Raw genomic sequence first — 15000 nt, 5'->3', positions numbered from 1 at the left:
TGGAATTTCTTCTAATTGGTGGCAGCTCATCCTTTTACATAGTAACTGCCCCAGCATGCCACTCAGTTCATTCACACAATCACCCTGTGGGGTGGACACTATCATCATTCCCATTTTACAGATTCAGAAACTGATACTCAGAGACATTGAGAATCCCACCCAAGGTCACACAGCTGCCAAGTGGTGGAGCTGGAATTCAAAGCCCAGGCGTGCTCCTCCACCAGCCCCACCACCAGGCCTACCCTCGCCTCAGACAATGCACAAGAGCCCAAGGAACCCGTGCATGCCGTCCTCAGTCACCATGTTCTGGTCATGACACCAAGTGTTTCTTGTCGTCACGATGGTTCTCAGAGTTCTTCCATGAACTGCTCCTGCTAAAGGAGAAATGAACTCACCCTGACCTTACACCTCAGAGCTCAACAGAGGGATTCCTGCTACCACCTTGGGAAGAATGTTCCATTGTGGCATCATAGTTACCATGGTGTCACCAAGCAAACGTCTGGACATGGGGACGCAGGAGGAGCTGGGATGAAAAACCTGCCTGTTTCCTAAACTTGGCAGGGCTATTCTGGAAGCCTGGCTCTCCCCGAGTCTAGCTGAGATGGCATCCCTTTCGCTAGATCACAGAGTCCGGTCCAGTCGTGGCCGTGGTCTGTCTGCCTCCTCAGCACCTGCCCTGTGTCTACATGAGTCTGTCTGACTGGACGGAGGAAGCCCACGACTTGGGTGGGTTTGGTTTTTCCAATCCCTGACAACATTCTTACACTCCCTCTGTGGTTTCCTGGAGGCTCAGCCCAGTCTTCTTTAGCTCCCACGGCTTGTGGGTCCACATGGAGCTACCAGAAGGGCCCTGCCAGACCGCCAGGCCAGATGGATCTGCACTCTGGCCGCTACGAACAGCTCTGGCTTCGGCACAAATGCCAGGACTTTAGGAAAGTGTCGAGAACGTTGTGGTGAGATGTAACTCCACGGAACCAGAGGGCTCGCAGGCTGCTGGCGCAGGTGCGTAAATGGCACTTATTGGACAGACAGATGAATGGCTGATGGGTGAAGGATGGCTGGATAGAGAGCGAAGTCTGACTAGAGAGGAGCCACTATCTCCTTCCCCTCACGGTTTCCCTGACGCCCATCCAGTGTGTGCCTCGCCAGCCTCTATCACCTCCAGCACCGAGCAGGGCTTGGCTTCTGCTGGGAGAATGGAATCGGTAAGATTTTTGGCAGTGGGAGAGATGGGAGCTGTTGATCCTTCAGTATGCTCCACATTGCAGGTCTCAAAGAGCTTTCACATTTTCTCATTCAGGATTCACAATCACCGTGCCAGGATGAGGGAATTACCCAAGCTTCCAGATGGAAACACAGTGCCTCAGGGTGGGAAAGTCACTTCCCTAAAGCCGAACACCTGGAAAACGTGGGCAGGATTCCAACCCAGATCCTTCCAACTCCAGGGTCACCGATCTCCAAGTCTGCATTTCTCAGCCTGGACCACGTGCTACCTTTATAGGGGACGGAAGTAGAAACAGTGATTGGGGCAAAGTCAAAGTCTGCTCTTTAAGAATGGAGATGCTGAGGTTAGTGCCCAAGACCCTGACTCTCTCCAGATTCCTCTTTAAATTTCTTCATGAAAAGAGGTCATGCACAAACCACCAGAAACACTCTGTCTCCTCACAGGAAGGATCTAGCATAACCCACGATAAGAAAGGCTCAGAATCCTGCAGGGGCCCAGCAGACCTTATAGACAGTGGACCTCAAATTTTCATCCTCTCTGGGCCACTTATTACAGACTGCCAACTTTAGGTAAATTTTTAAAAAATTCATCACAACGTTTTAAATAATTATTTAATTCTTTAAGGTTAATAATAATAAAGTTTTTATTTTATATTTTTGAGAGGAAATTCATTTTCAATCTTACACCAAGGGCTCCATATCCAGGACAGTGACAGCATGAAACATATGTAGTTTTTCAACCTGTCACTTTCTATTTTTACTCTTTATTTACATTAAGTTAGAAAATCCTAACTCTCAAAGGACGTCTGAAATCACAGCATGTTCTGGGGGCTCCGTCAGCTATTCAGTTCAGTGTATTCAGATTGAATGTGGACTCTAAAATCACGGAGAGATGTTTTTCACTGATGACTGTTCTCTGGTGCTCAGGGGCCTGCCCACCATGCTCAAAACCTGGGGAGTTGAAATTTTCTTCCGGAAAGTTGAAAGTTTCATTCTGAGGGATAGTGATGGTTGGATTTCTAGTCCTCTTGGTTTCTTTTCCCTCTGGAAGATATTTCTTCATGTCCCATTGCAGCTTTGGAAAATGTTTTCTAAACGTGCCAACAAGAGCTTTACCGCACTTCAGAAATCTCTTGTGAAATTAACAGGACAAAAAATATCAAGCATTTCTTCATTTATGTACCACCTATTTTCCAAGCATTGCTTCCTACTCATCCCTGGTTTGTTGAATTGTTAAGCAAAATATCTACTCACCCAAATATGTCATAGTCATTGCTCACCTGCTTGGGGTGACTTTTCTACTATACTGAGACAACATCCTACAAAGTCTCCTGAACAGGAATTTTGTCGCTAGCTCATGCTGCCTTCTTTTTGAGTTATTTTTCATTAATGTCGCTCACTGAAGCCTTCCCAATCATGGTATGATGTCTGCTATGAAGAGCATAACTTTGAATCAGGCTTTTGCCATTTAGATATCTTCTCTGCTTAGGAAAAAAAAAAAAAAGCAAGAATTTTAAATTCAAGAAAGCCTTATAATGCCCTCATTCCAGAAAAAAAAAATCTATAACTTATTTACCAAAGAGGTCATTGTGCTTGTTTGAAAATGACAAAAATATTTTAATGGTGTCATGCCATGATTTGGAAATTTTATTTTCAGATATCTGTATTGGATTTGCAAGTTTTTCACGAAAGAGATCATCCATAGAATGTTTTAAATCTTCCTAGAAAGGTTTAAAAGAGAATATCAGGTTTACCATGTCCTTAACTCCTAAACAGAGAACTTGTATGCAAGACTTTTTCAATTTTTATCAAAATGAAACACATTTCATTAGCCACTGGCCCCTGAAAATCAAATTACCCAATCAACAATCTTTGAGACAGGCTGATAATGAACATTTGTACCACATGTAGCTGTGTCAGTGTAAATTTCCCTAATGAAAACCTTCAATTTTAAGTCATTTAATTTAAAAGGAACGTTTAACAGATATATTTCTTTAAGTCAAACTTACCATACAACACAAGAGCTAGGACATTACCATTATCTTGTATTTGCCCTCTCTCTCATTCTCTTGCTCTTTGTTTTATAATAAGTTTATCCATGTGTATATATGCTTAAACTATATATTGAGTACATGGGCAAGAGTTTCTCTAGGCTGTGTATACTGGACTTAGGGTTGCTAGGTCAGAGGATGATAATGTTAGGATATACCTGTTTTTAGAAGACAATGCCAGACTGTTTTCCAGGGTGGTTGTACCAATTTATACTCATACAAGCAGCATATATGGGTCCCTGCCGATCCATGTCCTTTACAACACTTGCCACTGTCAACCTTAATTTTTGGCCAATCCAATAGGTATAAATGATATCTCATTGCTAATTTGCACTTCCCTAATTATAATGTTGAGGATACTTTCCCACATGTTTATTGCCTCTACAAGTTAATGCTTGTGTCTTCTGCCCTTTTTTTTCTGTTGGGTTGCCTTCTGTTGGGTTCTTATTGCTATGTAAGAATTCTTAATACATTCTGAATATTGTTCACTGTATGTATGGTGAGTATCTTCTACCAGTTGTGGCCTTTGTTTTCACTTTTGATTTCTTTGTGGTGTTTTGAATAAACAGAGGTCTCAATTTTAGTGTTAATAAAGTCAAATGTATGAACATTTACAGTTAGGGCTCTTTTGTCTTGTTTAAGAAACCCTTCCGTAGGTCAACATCAGAGGTCTATTCTACTATATCATCATCTCAAATCTTTCGAGTTTTGTTCTTCACACGTAAGTCCTCAGTCTGTCTGGAATTTTTTTGTGCATGGTATAGATTCACTTTTTCTCACATGGATACTCAGTTGTGCCAGCATTATTTCTCCACAGGTCTCCAATGTGACCTCAGACATATATCAGCATTCCATTTGTGCCTGGGTCTGTTTCTGAGCTCTCTCTTTTGTTACACTGGTCGTTTTGTCTGTATCCCTGTGTCAATTCCACACAATTTTATTATAGTATTATATCATATTATAGTGTTATAGTATTGAAATATTATAGGGAATTCCCTGGCGGTTCAGTGGTTGGGACTCTGAGCTCTCACTGCCGAGGACCCGGGTTCGATCACTGGTCAGGGAGCTAAGATCCTGCAAGCCTCGCGGCATGGCCAAAAAATATATATTATATATTTTTGTACAAAGCTATACATATAGCTTTGTACAAGCCCTATATCTAGTAAGGCAAGTGCTCTCACCTAATTCTTTTCCTTTAGGAATGTCCTGACTATTCTTAGCTTTTTGTACTTTTTAGAATCAACTTGGCAACTTCCACACACACAAAAAAGCAAAAACGAAAACAAAAAACACCTTCTAAGATTTGGATTAGAATTGCATTCCATCAATAGATCAATCTGTGGCTAATATAACATCTTTACAATATTGAGTCTTCTTATCCATGAGCACAATGTATCACTCAATCTAATTAGATCTCCTTTAAGATTTTTAGGTACAATTTTATGATTTTCTGCAAAAAGGTCTTGCACATCTTTTGATAGAATTTATTCCTAGGTATCTTACACTTTTTGGTTGCAATTAAATGATGTCTTCTTTTATTATTCTTTTTAACCATTTCCCTCTAAACCATCATTATTTCTAATAATTTACCTTTAGATTTTTTCGGATTTTCCATGTAAAGAATTATATCACCTGCAAATAATGACAGTTTTGTTTTTCCCTTTACAGTTGTTATGCCTTTCATTTCTTGTCTTACAGCCTGAGACCTCCATTACAAAGTTGAATAGAATCAGTAATAGCGGGCATCCTTGTCTTGGTCAAAGGGAAGGTTTCTAACACTTCCTCATTTAGAATAATATATGATAATGGATTGCTAAATAGATTTACTTAATTAGGTTAAGGAACTCCCCTTTTATTTCTAGGTTTTGTTTTGTTTTAATCAAAATCTGGGATTGAATTTTATCAAATAATTTTTTGGCGTCAATTAAGATAATCATACGGTTTTTCTTCTTGAATTGGTTAGTGTGATTAATAAAGCGTACAGAATTTCTCAAACCACTCTTGAATTTCAAGGATTAATGTTATCTTTTTATACACTACTATTTGCCAATGTTTTATATAGGGCTTTTGGCATCTGTGTTTGAGAGTTAGATTGGCTTATAATTTTCCTTTCTTGTTGTTGTATCAGTTTTAAGGCCCTGTGGAATTAGTTGGGAGATAGAAACGGTCTGTTCTCTGAAATTTTGCAGAACTCGTTTGAAAACTACCTCGGTCTGGTGTTTGCAGGGGAATTTTTAAAGCTGATTAGTTTTTTTAGTGCTCCTAGGACTATACATCTTGACGTAGCTTTGGTATGTTATGTTTTTCTAGGAACTTTTCCATTTTGTTAGTTTTCAAATTATTGGCATAAGGACTATAGTACTCACTATCTTTTAAAATCTCTGTTGTAAAAGTTAACATTCTTTTTTCATTCCTAATATTGTTTATTCATGCCTCTGTCTATTCTTTATCAGTTTCTCCAGAGTTCCAGTTTACCTGTGTTTTCAGACTAAATTTTTGTCTTTGTTGATCTCTTTGTCTTTTGTTTTTAGAGTTTTTTTAGGTTTTTTTTGGTATCTTTGTATCTTTGTTTTTTAGCTTATTGCTAACATCTTTTTTTAGTACTAGCACTGGTTTATTACTTTGTATGTTTGTTTTCTAGCTTATTATTCTCTACCCTTAGACTTATTATTTGTTTTCTTCTACCTTCTTTAGGTTTATTTTGTTTTCTTTTTCTAAAATTTCAGGCTGGACATTCAGCTCATGAATTTTTTGCCCTCTTCTCTAAAATAAGCATTTAGGACTTCGTATTTCCCTTTAAGTTCTACTTTCTTAGCATCTCTTAAGTTTTAAGTTTTGATACCTTGTGCTTTCCTTATCATTCATCTCTAAGTATTTTTACATTTCCATTATGATTCTTTTTTGACTCTTGAACTACTTAGAAGTGTGGGGTTTTTTATTTTTTTAAATTTATTTTATTTATATATTTTTGGCTGCGTTGGGTCTTCGTTGCTGCTTGCGGGCTTTCTCTCGTTGCAGCGAGCGGGGGCTACTCCTTGTTGCGGTGCATGGACTTGTCATTGCGGTGGCTTCTCTTGTTGCTAGAGCATGGGCTCTAGGTGCGCAGGCTTCAGTAGTTGTGGCTCATGGGCTCTAGAGCATGGGCTCTAGAGCGCAGGCTCAGTAGCTGTGGCGCACAGGCTCAGTTGCTCCGCAGCATGTGGGATCTTCCCAGACCAGGGCTCGAACCTGTGTCCCCTGCATTGGCAGGCAGATTCTTAACCACTGCGCCACCAGGGAAACCCAAGTGTGTTTTTAAATTTCCAAATGTATGACTAGTTTTATTTAACTTTTACTATCCACTTCTAACCCAATTGGTTGGAGAATATCTGTGTAATAACGATTCTTCAAAATCTCTTGAGGCTTGCTCTGTGGCCTAGTATATAGTAAGAAACTTTTTTTTTTTTAAACATCCACTTTTTTTTTTTTTAAAGAAATTCACATTCTTATTTACTGATTGATTGATTGATTGATTGCTGTGTTGGGTCTTCGTTTCTGTGCGAGGGCTTTCTCTAGTTGTGGCAAGTGGGGACCACTCTTCATCGCGTTGCACGGGCCTCTCACCATCGCGGCCTCTCCCGCCGCGGAGCACAGGCTCCAGATGCCCAGGCTCAGTAATTGTGGCTCACGGGCCCAGTTGCTCCGTGGCATGTGGGATCCTCCCAGACCAGGGCTCGAACCCGTGTCCCCTGCACTGGCAGGCAGACTCTCAACCACTGCGCCACCAGGGAAGCCCCAGTAAGAAAGTTTTTAACTGTTCCATGTTTGTTTGAGGAAAATGTAAATGTATACCCATCAATTCACCTTCAGCTTCTGGATTGTTCTCTTCAAATCCTCTGTATCTCTGATTTTCTGTCTGCTTGACCTATCAATAATTAAGAAAGGTGCCTCCTGTTATGGTGACTTTATCAATTTCTTCCTATAGTTATAGCAGTTTTTGCTTTATACGTTTTGAGGCTATTTTATTAGATAGACACATTTAGAATTGTCATATTTTCCTGGTGAATTCTCTATCATTTTTCTCTGTAGCTATAGTCTGTAAAGTTGCGGTAAACACGGAATTAATGAATATTGAACCATTGCTCTTAGGGGAAATATAAGGCTCGGTTCCTGAGAACCTCTCGTTATAACATTTTCATCAACTAATCAATACGTAATCTTGTTTTATGTGTGCTTCTGTCTAAAGGCACCTTATTTAATATATATTGTTTATTCATTAACATTGAACTTGTGGCCACATTGAACTTGTGGCCAACAGCACTATAACTCATGCCTGAATGAAGCTTATCTAATCCATGCATTTTCTCAATAAGGCACACCACAGCCTTCTTGCACAGAGGAACACTAGACACCAGCATTATGCTTGGGGACCGTTTTAAACAGCAAAATCACCAACAAAAAGCACAAAAATACAAAAACCACGGCACTAAATAGACAACAAAAAGGATACTTGTTTACAGTATGAGCTAAAACAGGAGAGCAGAGCATGACCTTGTTCAGCCTCAGCTGGGAATGTGTGTGTTGAGTGACTCAAATTTTTTGTCACTCTGTGCCTGCCTGAAAATGACTGCAAAGCACTGCAAGTATTTATTTTAGGGTTAAAATAAAGATCAATGAGTAGGTAAATTTGCAAATATAGAATTCATGAATAATATGTTTGACTATATTTATGATCTCTATCCCTAATAATACCTTTAATCTTAAAGTTTATTTTATCTGACATGAGTATAACTATGCCTGCTTTTTATCTGTTGATGTTTCTTTTTCCATGCTTTTACTTTTTTACTTTCAAACTTTCTGTAACCTTATGCTTCAGATATATCCCTTATAAATGGTACATTGTTGGATTTTTTTAAAAAAAGAATCCAATCTGGCAATCTCTATCTTTTTAACTGGCATGTATACTCCTTTTATATTGATTGGGATTATTGATATATTTGGAATTTTTTTACTATCTTCCTTTTTAAAAAAATTTGTTTGTTCTGCTTTTTCTGTGCTTTCCCCCCTTCTTTCTTGCCTTTTTGGCTTATGTTTTGTTTTGTCTGTTCCACATTTCCTTGCTACTGGTTTGAAATTTTTACACTCTATTTCTAATCTTGTAGAGGGTACCACTCAAGTTACTTCACCATGCACATTTACCTTCATCACCTCTAACAATTTTTATATTAGCTCCCCCATGATAATACTACCACCTTAAAATGCTTCCATTTTATTCTCCCCCTTATGATTTACATGCTATTCTCATTCTATATTTTAGCTTTTTCTTTAACCCCATACATTATACTTTTTAAATTATTAAGATTATGATTGTGATTTTATTCAATGATTGTTTGCATTTAAGTAATATTTATTATATTATTTGCTCACTATTCCTTTTGGTATCTTAGACTTTATATCTACATCTTGTATCTCTTCCCCAAAGAACATCTTTTAGAAGTTTCTTTAGTACAGATTTCTTAATGACAAAAATTTATCAGGTTTTGCTGGTCTGTAAATGTCTCTTAATGCGCATTTCAGGAAAACATCTGTTTTCTTGAAAAACAGTTTTGGTGGCACACAATTCTAGGTTGAGAGTTATTTCCCTCGATCCTCAGAAGGTGTTTTTTCCCTGTTTTCTAGATTCCACTGCTTTGAGAAGGGTCCCCTCAACCTAATTGTTGTTTCTTTATAAATTATCTGTCCTTTCTCTCTGGCCCTTTTTTTTTTTTTTAATAACCCATTAACTTTAATTAATTAATTTATTTATTTATTTATTTTTGGCTGTGTTGGGTCTTCGTTTCTGTGCGAGGGCTTTCTCTAGTTGCGGCAAGCGGGGGCCAATCTTCATCGCGGTGCGCGGGCCTCTACTATCGTGGCCTCTCTTGTTGCGAAGCACAGGCTCCAGACGCGCAGGCTCAGTAGTTGTGGCTCACGGGCCTAATTGCTCCGCGGCATGTGAGATCTTCCCGGACCAGGGCTCGAACCCGTGTCCGCTGCATTAGCAGGCAGATTCTCAACCACTGCGCCACCAGGGAAGCCCTCCAGCCCTTTTTAAGACCTTCTTGTTTTGAGTGTACTATGCTTTCACTAAGGTGAGTTGAAGCATGAATTTCTTTTTATTTATGCTTTTTGACGTATGTTGTACTTCCTGGCTTTGTGTTTTTATGTTTTCTTATAGATTCTGGAATGAGCTCAGCTATTATCTTTTCAAATATTGCCTCTTCTTCAGGCTCTCTGTTCTTTACTCCTGGGACTCCAAGTAGACATATGTTAGACTTTCTTATTCTGTCCTTCACATCTCTTATTATCACTTTGTTTATATTTGTATCTTTTGGTCACTGTGCTGCATTCTGGGTGACTACTGTGGATACACATCCTAGTTTACTAATTCCCTCTTCACCTGTGTCTAATTTACTATTCAACCATCCTCTTGAGGTTTTTTCAGTTCAACAAAGAAACATTTTTATTTTTTGAATACCCATTTTTTTTAAACATCTTTATTGGAGTATAATTGCTTTACAATGGTGTGTTAGTTTCTGCTTTATAACAAAGTGAATCAGTTATACATATACATATGTTCACATATCTCTTCCCACTTGCGTCTCCCTCCCTCCCACCCTCCCTATCACCCCTCTAGATGGTCACAAACCACCGAGCTGATCTCCCTGTGCTATGCAGCTGCTTCCCACTAGCTATCTATTTTACGTTTGGTAGTGTATATATGTCCATGCCACTCTCTCACTTTGTCACAGCTTACCCTTCCCCCTCCCCTTATCCTCAAGTCCATTCTCTAGTAGGTCTATGTCTTTATTCCCGTCTTGCCCCTAGGTTCTTCATGACCTTTTTTTTTTTTTCTTAGATTCCATATATATGTGTTAGCATACGGTATTTGTTTTTCTCTTTCTGACTTACTTCACTCTGTATGACAGACTCTAGGTCCATCCACCTCACTACAAATAACTCAATTTCGTTTCTTTTTATGGCTGAGTAATATTCCATTGTATATATGTGCCACATCTTCTTTATCCATTCATCTGTTGATGGACACTTAGGTTGCTTCCATGTCCTGGCTATTGTAAATAGAGCAGCAATGAACATTTTGATACATGACTCTTTTTGAATTATGGTTTTCTCAGGGTATATGCCCAGTAGTGGGATTGCTGGGTCGTATGGTAGTTCTATTTTTAGTTTTTTAAGGAACCTCCATACTGTTCTCCATAGTGGCTGTATCAATTTGCATTCCCACCAACAGTGCAAGACGGTTCCCTTTTCTCCACACCCTCTCCAGCATTTATTGTTTGTAGATTTTTTGATGATGGCCATTCTGACCGGTGTGAGATGATATCGCATTGTAGTTTTGACTTGCATTTCTCTAATGATTAATGATGTTGAGCATTCTTTCATGTGTTTGCTGGCAATCTGTATATCTTCTTTGGAGAAATGTCTATTTAGGTCTTCTGCCCATTTTTGGATTGGGTTGTTTGTTTTTTTGATATTGAGCTGCATGGGCTGCTTGTAAATTTTGGTGATTAATCCTTTGTCAGTTGCTTCATTTGCAAATATTTTCTCCCATTCTGAGGGTTGTCTTTTCGTCTTGTTTATGGTTTCCTTTGCTGTGCAAAAGCTTTTAAGTTTCATTAGGTCCCATTTGTTTATTTTTGTTTTTATTTCCATATCTCTAGGAGGTGGGTTAAAAAGGATCTTGCTGTGATTTATGTCATAGAGTGTTCTGCCTATGTTTTCCTCTAAGAGTTTGATAGTGTGTGGCCTTACATTTAGGTCTTTAATCCATTTTGAGTTTATTTTTGTGTATGGTGTTAGGGAGTGTTCTAATTTCATACTTTTACATGTACCTGTCCAGTTTTCCCAGCACCACTTATTGAAGAGGCTGTCTTTTCTCCACTGTATATTCTTGCCTCCTTTATCAAAGATAAGGTGACCATATGTGCGTGGGTTTATCTCTGGGCTTTCTATCCTCTTCCACTGATCTATATTTCTGTTTTTGTGCCAGTACCATACTGTCTTGATTACTGTAGCTTTGTAGTATAGTCTGAAGTCAGGGAGCCTGACTCCTCCAGCTCCGTTTTTCTTTCTCAAGATTGCTTTGGCTGTTCGAGGTCTTTTGTGTTTCCATACAAACTGTGAAATTTTTTGTTCTAGTTCTGTGCATACCCATTTTTAAGGTCTCTGTTTCTCATTGTGCCTTGTTGGTCCTCATCTTTGTCATTTCATCCTTTATTTCTTTAATCATTTCGTGTATATCTGTTCTATATTTGGTATCTGACAATTCCAGGATCTGCTATTTGAGAGGTGGAGGAACTCTAAATATGTTTTCTGTGTTATCAGCTAACTCTTGGACAAAGTGGCTTGCCTTCCCAGTGCCTTCCTAATGATGGGAGTTAGTTTCTTCATCATCTGTGGGTGTCCTCTGGATCTATTCTGGAGACCCTTTCTTCCAGAGAGTTTCTTTCTGCCTCTGGCCACCAGAGGGCGCCACTACCAGGGACTGTGGCTTGGCTTCCCACCCTCTCTGCCAGTTAAGTATTATAACGGCTGTGCTGCTGAGAGCACCTGCCTCTAAAGCAACCGCGTTAACAGCTCAGGCCTCAGCTCACTTTTCTTGAAATCTTCTCCTAAAGCTTGTAGGAGCAAAGATCAGTCACAGGGTGTGTCCTCTGCGCTGTTTTGCAATGAGAGGCTCCTCAGACCACCCAATCTGCAGTGATGCTCAAAACCGAAAAGGCCTGAGCTTTACCGCAGACCACACGTTAGAAACTGGACCCACGGACTCCTAGTAGAGCAAAATGTAACTTCCAGGTAGTCATCGTGGTACTTCCTATTTCACTTTTGGATTTATTTGTTGCTGTTGTTTGGTTTTCTTCACTTTGATTTTTGGCTGCTTTCTCAAACTCATCATGTTCTCAGATTATTTATCCCAGCAGAAGTGAATCACACTTGGGTTCCAGCCACTCCTTTTCTGAATTACAGTATTTACACTTCTATTTTTCATCACTGTTTTTATACTTCACAGAACCTCTTTTAGCCATCCCCTCATTTTTGTGAATTGGGGCTATAACACCGCACAGGCCTGGTATCCTCACAGGCCCAGGGGTGGATCTGTGGCCCCATGCAGGCCCCTCAGATCCTCCCCTCCCTGGAACTCAAGTCTTGAGCCAAAGGGCAGAAAGACCAAAACAGCTGGAGCCACTGGGCCAGGCCAAGGGCAGGCCCTGCTGGCTCGGCTGCCACATTGAGGGTTCCTCCCGGACATCCGGATCTTCTGTAAACTAACTCAGATCCCACCAGCAATCTTCTTTACTGAGTAAGAATCAGAGGCAGTTTCTGTTGCTTCTGACCAAAGAAAACTTGACTGATATACTGGTCTTGTGCTTGGAGGAGTATCTTTTACGCCTAAGAATTTTTATTACATGTCTGGTAAATGACTATTGCCTAATAACGTCTCTTTAACAATAGAAAAACAGAGGAGTTCCCTGGTGGTCCAGTGGTTAAGACTGTGCTTCCAATGCAGGGCGCAGGTTTGATCCCTGGTCGGGGAACTAAGATCCCACGTGCTGCATAGCGCGGCCAAAAAAACAAACAAAAAACCCCAATAAGAACAACAGCAGTCACTGACAAGCAGTGATATTCTCCCACTGCAGTCCATAACTGGGTGACACACATTATAAAACAGTTGCACCGCAGCATCACTTCCGTTCCATTCAATATCACATTCCATTCAACATCAAACCTTTTTGAAATTTTAATCTCTTTTATTTTCATCATTTCTTCATCACTGATCTTCTATAGATGCCAATCGTACTTCTTACTATGGCCTACTTTGTAATGCAATCATAAGTTGCATTTTTCTGATACAAACACATTTTATTTGCATATTAAACAGAAAGGAATAGTCACCACTTCCACAAAGAAATACACCCTCACACTTTTCATGAAACATGCAACCTTGTCCATTGATCTTCCATTTCCTAATTTTTGATAGAGACAGGTACAAAAACTATTTCATGTTCCTTCTTATACGACTATGAGAAAACAACAAGACAGGTGTGATGCTAAAACACCGCTGATATTTGTCAGCGTTGTAGTTGTAGTGGAGTTGAATCGGGAGCAGTGGGAACTGTGGGGCTGGAGAACAGGGACCCTATTTTAAGGGGGTAGCCATGGCCAGATTCCCTCAGCAACCACCAGTTTGCAGTCTGTGTGAGAAAGAAAATCTTGCCTACTATTTAGAAGGACAGAAAAGTCCAGGGGAGGCATGGGTTTGTGTGCACACAGGCATTAAAGATTTGTAGGACAGAGGGAACTAGGAGGTTTGGACTTCATCTTGGAATTTTGGGCCTAGAGACCTCCCAGACCTGGGTCTCCGATGCAGCTTTGAGCATCCAAAAGCAGAGGCAGTGACCCCATGTGACAGATCTTTAGTGGCCCAGATCCCATACAACCAATGCCTCAGCAGCCACTGAGGAGGGGAAGGATGAAAACCAAATGTTCCAGGGAAACCCACTCTTTTCTCATTGCTTAGGACTGAAGACAACCGTAAAATGCACATGCACACACATACATGCAGGCCTGCACATCTGTACACATGTGAAGAGCTCCCATTCCTACTGCCTCCCACCATGCACATGGCCCCTTTGTCACTCAGAGGTGACTGGCTGGCACTCTGCAGATTGGAACTGGCCCATCTGAGAATTCAGTTTGGACCCCGTAGTAGTGAATAAAACTGGAATTATTTCCAACAATTAAAAAAATCCAAAGATTTCCCATAAAATAATGGATTTCTGACTTCTCTCAAAAGAAAAAAAGAAAAAAACCAACCCCAAATATCTGGTAACATTGGGCCCACATTCCAGCATGGCAACTTAGAGCTCAGAGGTGGCTGCCCCCTCCATACCAGCTGTGCTCTCAGACTGCCACAGGCCCCACCACTCCCTATTATCTTACACCAGCCTGCCATGTTATGGTAGGCCTGTGGGCAGACCTTGGAGCAAAGGGGAACAGGAAGAGAAGATGGGGGCAGAGGCTGGAAGCAGAAGAGGAATAGAAGAGAGGAAAAGAAGAAGAGTAAGGTAGGATGGATGCTTCAGTATTACAGGAGGGTAGCAAGTGACTTAAGAAGACTTCCTCTGTCTGCCAACCATCATCATGACTGATGAAATCATGATCACCATTTATTGGACAGCAGGGCTATATGTATTTTCTGGTGGTTACATATATTAATTCTTTTTTTTTTTTCATCAGAATAATACTTTATTTAACAATCTGAAAATCTGTTCTTTTGGTTTTAAGTCTTGCAAAATGAGTGGTAAATCAAAGATCTGTTCACTATTCTCTGAGTATGTGTGGTTATATGCCTGTGGGTGGACAAATGTCTATGTCTACAGATGCTTTTGCTTTTTATAGTCATTTTAGCCCCACTTCATTGGTATATAAAGTCTTATTATTCTAACAATGCTAAAACCTGAATTAAATATTCCGAGTCTAACAGTCTCTTCTCCCAAGACTGCCTCCCTCCCTCCCCTAAGTCTGCTCCTCAGCCTCCATTAATGCTAGGTCTTTAGAGACCGCCAGCATTCATAGTTTGAGAAACCAGAAATGAATGCTGGATCTTAAGTCCCTCTGACTTATATCCTCTAGCTGAGGGGCTTTTCTGGGGAGGTGTGTGTGGGGAGGTCTTGGCAATTCCTCT

This window comes from Eubalaena glacialis, chromosome 18 (genome assembly GCF_028564815.1).
Source record: "Eubalaena glacialis isolate mEubGla1 chromosome 18, mEubGla1.1.hap2.+ XY, whole genome shotgun sequence".
In the NCBI taxonomy this organism is placed as follows: domain Eukaryota; kingdom Metazoa; phylum Chordata; class Mammalia; order Artiodactyla; family Balaenidae; genus Eubalaena; species Eubalaena glacialis.
The sequence above is the reverse complement of the archived record's forward strand: the minus strand, read 5'-3'. Positions refer to the sequence as shown.